The 8,402-nt window shown below is 32.5% G+C and overlaps 1 long non-coding RNA gene across 1 annotated transcript in view; it reads right to left on the bottom strand.

Moving 5' to 3' along the window:
* Window positions 1-2,903: 2,903 nt before the first annotated feature.
* LOC141378436 (uncharacterized) overlaps window positions 2,904-8,402 on the bottom strand; it is a 44,395-nt gene continuing 38,896 nt past the window's right edge. Inside the window, exon 3 of the long non-coding RNA XR_015478727.1 lies at window positions 2,904-4,370. This is a non-coding gene — a long non-coding RNA (uncharacterized LOC141378436). The remainder of the gene's footprint in view (window positions 4,371-8,402) is intronic.

The following is an 8,402-nucleotide window of genomic DNA, read 5'->3' as shown; positions in this document are numbered from 1 at the left end:
CAAATCCACAGCAAAATGTAAAAAATCCATAAAAACTAAGAATATCCAAGTGACCTCCTCCTAAAATTTTGTACTTTTGGTCAATGTATTTGAAGAAATAGTTTTTGTTCCCTTTAAATTAATTATTCAGACAAAAGCATTTGCAAAACATTTTATTTAAATGTCTATTAACTTCATTTCAAAATTTAACAAAGTGCATAATTGATTTAGACAGTATAATTATATCCTTTAAGCTGCAGTGTTATCTAAACAAGGCGTCACAGTGGCACAGTGGGTTGGCATTTCTGTGTGGAGTTTGCATGTTCTCCCCGTGTTTGCGTGTTTTTCTTCCGGGTGTTCCCATTTCCCCCACAAGTCCAAAGACATGCGCTATAGGGGAATTGGGTAAGCTGAATTGTCTGTAGTTTATGTGTGTGAATGAGTGTGTATGGGTGTTTCCCAGTGATGGGTTGCAGCTGGAAGGGCATGTGCTGTGTGAAACATGCTGGATAAGTTGCCGGTTCATTCCGCTGTGGTGACCCCAGATTAATAAAGGGACTAAGGCGAAAAGTAAATGAATGAATGAATAAATGATATCTAAACAGTATTGTCATTGTTTTGCAAGGAAAAAAACACATACAGTACCTTTTGTTAGTGTTTTTGTCATTCATTCAATCATTTTCTTTTCGGCTTAGTCCCTTTATTGATCTGGGGTCACCACAGCAGAATGAACCCCAAACTCATCCAGCATATATTTTACGCAGCCCTTACAGCCATAACCCATCACTGGGAAAAGTTTTTGTCAATACTATGAAATACAGTACTATGATAATGGAAGGATAAGCTGATTTTTTTTTTATTAAATTGAGGTTGTTTATTTACCCTTTTCAAGTCTTTTAAAATGCTAGCTTAACTTGGACCGGAGGAGGAGGAGGGACTTCTGCTGAGCTCTTGTTAAACTCATTGAGATCCTGCTACAGAGCTCATTTAATCTGCATTAGTCAACACAGATGATGAGTCTCCTTATTGTTATTCTACTCTTTGTCTTTGCATGTAAGTAGTTCATATTTTACAGTGTATATTCTAATTAACTATACTGTGAAGAATTTCAATACAGGCTACAGTCACACCATAAAAAAGCTGTCAAAAAGACATTACATTTTAAATAGATAACAAAAAAAATGTAAAAGATTAAAAGTTTTTTTATTTATTTAGCAGGTGTTGCATATGGAAATGAAATTAAACCAGTCAAAACAGAGGAGTTTGCTAAGGAGGATTCAAGTGCTACTTTATCCTGCAGTTATTCATCTGCACGGACTTTATTCTGGTACCGTCAGTATCCTGGATCAGCTCCTCAATTCCTTGTGCTATTTATTCATGGCACAAGTGAAGCTAAAGAGTCTGGTGTAGATCCCAGATTCACTGCTAAACCCAATGGAGAAAAACAAAGCCATGTGGATCTGCTCCTCTCCTCTGCTGCTGTATCAGACTCTGCTCTCTACTACTGTGCCATGGAGCCCACAGTCACAGGAACACACAACAACACTGAACAAAAATCTGGCACAGTTAAACGGCAAAACTATTTACAGCAGCTTTTATACAAAAATAAGTCAGAATGTAAAAAAATAAGTGTGTTGCCACCATCAAACATACTATAAACTTCAAGTTTAATTTGAAAACACAATTAAAAGTTTTATTTGCAATACATTTTATTAGTAATAATAAGATTAAGAGTTTTCTTAAATATATACAGTATGTTGGTAACACTTTAGTTTAGGTCACAAATTAATGCCATCAACTACTGGCTTATTACCAGGACCAGACAGAACCTGCAAACATTTTTTGCTATTTCTGCTGAGAAGTAAAAAAAAAAATTTGGGGATTATGTGGAATGGAATTAGGAGTATCATAACTAGAAACTTAATTTATGAATAAATAATAATACATTTTTTTACTTTTATTTAATGTTTACAATACAAATCTAATTAGATCTACATATTTGGTAAACAAAGCAAGTCTCTCATAACATATCTACAAAGGAAAATACTAGTTTACAAACTATTGTACATAAATCATATGAACATTTTATTATTAATAATATTTATCACAATAATATTAGTGAAATGAATGTAAAAAACGTATTAAATATAAATGTACACACATTTATACAAGCAAATACATAGACTCAATAACAGGCTAAAATGTATATATTTGATTAAAAAAAAACAACAGGAATAAATTGAACGACAATGTAAAATTACCCTGAAATCATTAATGCTGAAAAAATACATAACTTTAGACAACTTTAGACAAAGCTTGATATGATTTAAACAGTTTCAGAATAAAATTTATATTTTCTGCGATGACCACACCCACACCTCTAATATTAATAATAATATTACCTTAATATTATTGGTATTATTATCATCATCATTATTTATATTAAACAGTTAAATCTAATAACAATAGAAAAAAGGTTGATTTGATGCAATTGTTATATAAAGTTGCATACAATTAGATAATAATTGGAATAAAATTTCAACTATATTAGTGGAGTGATGAAAGATCTTTAGTTGCATTCAACTCAGAATATTGCTTTTTATGTCCATCTTGGAAAAACAAGAAGTTGTTGCTTCGTTTTCCCACTAGAGGGTGTTTTGAAATAACCTTTTTTTGCACTAAACTGAGCAGCTCAGTAATGTTGACACACTGGCAAAGAAGATTAAAACCCTGTTTTTCTACATTTATTTATAACCAATATTATTGCAAAAAAAAGTTGAGGAATGAGCTATTAATTTGTTAAAATAGATGCTATAAAGACACCAGTTTTGTAGTAAAAATATATTGTGTAACTGTGATTTCGTTTAAAGAGTTCAAAATATTATTTAAATTAAAATTAAATTTTCAATTCAATGATTTTTTTTCCTATTTGCAATCATTTATATGTGAATTATATGTTTTATTTCTAAAAAACAATCTATATTATTAAAGGAATTTATGAATAAAGAGATGTGATTGTTGGGACAAAATTATTGTAATTGGGACAAAATGATGAATCCATTGTGAGTATATATTTTGTGATGTTTGCAGTATTAAGTTAAGGTTTGTTTTCATTTAAGGAAATATACAATTTGCTGCAAATAACATATAAAATGTAAAGACAAAAGAATAAATAATTTGAAGAGATACTTGAATGATGTGGAATAGGGGGTAATTGGGTGGGAAAATAATACCCGCTCCATTTCAAAGTGGTTAAAAAACTTATTTGTAGATGTTTTGCTGCTTATAATGAAATGTATCTGTGTTTGAACACTTGTGTTTAAAAGTTTAAGAGTATTTCAAACAGTGATTATACTGTTTGAAATAAATAAATTAAATACTTTAAGAAGAGCTAATGCTTTCCGTAAACTTACTAACATTACTTTTACCTAATTATTAACAAGATTATTAGGAAACGTTGGTGTTATTGATTGAGTTACAGTCAAATGCATCTTATACTTTAGCTGACATCCACTTCTTTCAAATCTAGCATTCTTAACAATAAATTGTTGCTGTAGCAGAATGCCTTACTCTCAAGTGGTTCCATATAAGTTTTCTTCTTCTGTTGAACACAAAACTCGTAACCATTGACTTCTATAGTAAGAAAAACAAATACTATTGAAATCAATAGTGACAAGTTTACATATTTTTTTTCTTTGCAACAGAAAAAAGAAGCTCAAACAGGTGTGTGACAAGTAAAGTAAAGAGTAAAGTTTTGGATGAACTATGCCTTTAACAACGCATGACAATAAGGAGAAATAAGGACTGACTGTAACTGGGTCTTCTTTCTGCTCCTCAGCTGTGAAATGTGGAAAGAGAGGAGGGACTGACACACATCTCATTTCTAGACAAGGGTAGAAACTATTCATTCTGAAACAGTGTAAACTGCACAATGGGAATGTATTCAGCTATTCTCTTCTGCTGTTTGGCAGGTATATATATATATTTGAATTATTTGTACTGAATTATGTATTGGTTTATTTTAAAAGACACAACATTTATACAATTTCTGATTATTTTTTTCAGTTTCGGTTTCTGGAAACCTCATCAAACCAATCCAAACTGATGTTTTTGCTGATGAGGGTTCAAATGTGACATTATCCTGCAGTTATTCATCTGCAGATTATCTATTCTGGTATCGTCAGTATCCCAGAGGAGCTCCTGAATTTCTTGTGTCCATCTTTGAGGGTGAAAGAAATAGCAAATCATCTGATGTAGATCCAAGACTCTCTGCTAAACTCACTAAAAGTGAGCATAACCATGCAGATTTGATGCTCTCCTGTGCTGCAGTATCAGACTCCGCTGTGTATTACTGCGCTCTGAGGCCCACAGTGACAGGAAACACATCAGCTCTATACAAAAACCCAAAATCCAGCTGATGAGAGCAAGAATACAAATCAGTGAATCTTTTAAACTGACAGTGATGTTACAGACATAGCAAACTGAAGTACTAACCCTCATTTGCATGTGCTTTCTATAATACACTCAGACAACAGAAACTATGTTATTGAAATGCTAAATTATATTCAGTTTTCAAGCACATTTTCACCACAGAGTTAGTGTTGGGCTGTTGGCAAATACTGTCAACAAAGCATACATAAACATTTTTCTTTCTTTCTATAAAGAGAAAACATACAGCAAATCTGATGTAAGATTTCATCTTAAAAGTATACAGTTTATGACTAATTTATCATTGCTTTGGTATAAAATTAAAGGTCTCCCACAAATAAAAGACAAATTCTCACAAACGTACCATCAAGTGGTTCCAAACTCAAGAATTTCTCTTCTCCGTTGAAAACAAAAGACAATATTTTGAAGAATGCTGTAAACCAGTAACCATTGACATCCATAGAAGGAAAAAAACAAATACTAAGGAAGTTAATGGTTACAGGTTGACTTCTTATCAATTAGAAATGATCAGACCAGAGGTTTTGAATATCAGAAAATAGACTTTATTCTCCATAATAAAGCCGAGAAAGAGCAGAGCAGACCCCAAAGCATTCTGAAGTCTCTCCTGGACACTTCCTGTCTTTTGTTCTCTCTTTCTAAAGTCTCTCCTGCTCCTTCTAAAGTTTCTGTGTTTTCCATAATCTTTAATCAGGTTATTTGACACACCCCTAGGTGTCTCTTTTTAACTCTTGACCATTTTTGAATAGGTTTCTAGTCTAAGGGGTCCTGCTATTCTTGGCTCTCAGCCCACTAGCTCATTTCAACAGAGATGTTACAGGTCTATGTCAGCAAAGTATAGATGCAACTTATGCAAAGGAACTAAGTGTTTAAATACATTGTCATGATAGGATAATAACTTGATAATATGTTACTCACTCTAAGCTTCATACAAGTATTTCACATATATAATCAGGGCTTTACATATTCAGTTATACACAATTAGTCATTCTGCACAGCCTTCTCCTAGTTTTGCTTCTGTACAGACATACTCATCTTACACAATATTTTTAATGCACAATATTTTTTTGCTGCAAACACTCCATTCATTTTGAGAAGAGAAAATTAACTGCTTTACACTTAGAAAATACTTCACACAGAGAGAATAATATCTTCTTCAGTTTTCAACTTGCCTTAAAATATCTTGTTATTTTATATAATATCAGAAGAAATAAAAGAAAACAATGGAAGTTTCATCTTTGGGTGAACTATCGCTTTAAATTAATTGTTTCTCTTTTCCAACCTTGTTTTGTACAGGGCCATTAACTTGATTTGAAAACACAATACACAACTGATTAAGACAGTAGAATTCTGATTTAAACTGCAGCAAATTCTAAACTGTACTGTCATTGTTTTGCAAATAAAATTAAAATACTGCTTTTTGTTAGTGTTATTTTGGTCTATGAAAACAATATATCTATGGAAGAATGAGCTGATTTGTGATCAGGAAGTTTCAGAGATTCTTCATGACCTTCAGAGTTTCCTTCACAGTTGCAGAACACTGAAAGGCTCAGTAAAGAACAGAGCTGGTCTTATTCAACATGGAAAGAGGCTTTCTACTCGTTGTTGTTGTTATTATGGCGACAGGTAATTATTCATGAACATGTTTCATTACAATCAAATCAAATCATGCGTACTATGATGAGAGAAAAGCTTAGGTGCTGGCTCCATGCAGACAGTACAAAATAAAGAAGTGCAAATACAACCACAAGTTTGAAAATACTTTAAAAATTGTTTTAACAATTTTTTTTGGTCATTTTAATGGTTTGCATTGTGTATGTTTGCAGTTTGGTTGATTTCTATTCTACTTACTGTTCACAGGTTTGGTGTTTGGGGACAATATTGAGCCAGAGGAGAAAGATGTTATGACAAAAGAAAGAGAAGCTGTCAAGCTGGCCTGCTCATACAGTACAACCAACAATAGAGTTCGGCTTTATTGGTACAGACAGAATCCAAATGCAGAACTTTTGCTTTTAACATACAAAGGTGCTCGATCTCTGAGTGCTAAACACTCCTCTAATGATCGGTTTCAATCCACAACATCAGACTCATCCACTGAACTCACTATTACTGATGTGCGTCTGTCAGATTCAGCTCTCTATTATTGTGCTCTAAGAGTAGGAGCCCAGTGATACAAAACATGAAACATGTCGTACAATAACCTGAAGCTCTTTTCTCTTTGAACTCATCAAGTGCACACCATAATCAAAACCTCAATCTGAATGCAATAAAATATGTGGTCACACCTGTGTAAACATTATTATTTAAGGCATCAAAAGAAACCTGAAACATTCAAAAGCAGCACAAAAAAATATTCGTTTTCTGCATGAATGCAGCTTCAGATTTATCTACATTTATTCAACAAATACACGTTTAACTTAAACGAAACTTTTTGAATGCACAGTAAATATTGCTAAATAAATAAATATATAGTAGTTATAAAAAAAAAAGTGTAATAGAATAAATCCACAAACAATACTGTTTTTCTGTTTAATTGGAGGTTATGTAATTGCACAAATTGGCCACCTTGTGGCAGAATTGCATCCTTAATGCATACAAGCAGCCCTAGTATGTGTTAAAAGCTCTAGTCACAGTCATTTACAGAGAAGCCAAAAGTGGCTCATGTTCATCATTATATTGAGAAATTGAATTCTATTGGTTATGATTTTAGGTAAAGTAATAAACTGAACAATTTATTTTTATACATGAACAATTACACACTGGAAACAATTACTGATTTATTTCCATTTTTATATCTCTATTTATATATCTATTTATTTCCATTTTTATAGAACAGAAACATGCAATCAGTCAATTAGTTAGCAAGACTTCATTCAGCTTGCGAACATGACATGGATTCATTTGACTTCCAGCACCAGAGATCAGTACACTTCTCTCTTCACATTTTACATGCTCTGCAAAAACTAGATGAAGCAGAGGTGAAAGAGAATTTGAGGAAAGATATCACACAAATCTCAACAAATCCTCAAACTGGTAAAGAATAATGAGTGGAGCAGTGGGTGGAGTTTATTCACACTGCTGAGAGTGAAAGAGTTCAGTCAAACACTGTTTCTGCATCACTGACTCTATGAAGACAACATGTTTCTCTTCACCTGCATAATAATACAGCTTTACATGGGTAAGATATCGGTTTAATCAGTATACATAATCAGTATATATACATATATATATATATATATATATATATATATATATATATATATATATATATATATATATATATATATATATATATATATACACATACACACACATATATATATATATGCCTAATTACTTTATTACTTTTGTTTTTTTTCGCAGGAAATTTATTTGGTGATACAATCGAACCGCTGTTTCCAGACAGGCATGGTTCTGAGGGTGAAAATGTGACTTTCTCCTGTAACTACAGTCTCACTAGTGGCACCAGTGTTAATCTCCAGTGGTATCGCCAGTATTCTGGAGCAAAACCAGAGTATTTACTTTCTGTCACTGAATATTCAAACAGCTCTGAGTCTGATCTTCGTCTGTTTTCAAACGCTGTAAAAGCACTGAAGCGTGTGGATCTGCTGATCTCCTCTGCTGCAGTATCAGACTCTGCTGTGTATTACTGTGCTCTGAGGCCCACAGTGACTCAAACACAACAAACATCCTGACAAGAACTATAAGAGCTCTGAAGAGTTTTACTCTTCCTTGACATCTATGTTATCAGTGACATGATGACATCAGTAAAAATATACAGTACTTTATGGTAAATATTATTATATATGATATATTTATACTATAATTACTTGTACTTTAGAACAATACTATGATAAAGTGGTTGATATAATCTGCTGTGGTTGAATTAATTTGCTGTGGTAATTCTACAGTTGCTGTGTTAGTGTACAGTGTACAAATAACTCTATACTACAAAATATTTACTGTATAATATGAAG

Source organism: Danio rerio, chromosome 2, assembly GCF_052040795.2.
Source record: "Danio rerio strain M-AB ecotype USA chromosome 2, GRCz13ab, whole genome shotgun sequence".
In the NCBI taxonomy this organism is placed as follows: Eukaryota; Metazoa; Chordata; class Actinopteri; order Cypriniformes; family Danionidae; genus Danio; species Danio rerio.
The sequence above is the reverse complement of the archived record's forward strand: the minus strand, read 5'-3'. Positions and strand labels throughout refer to the sequence as shown.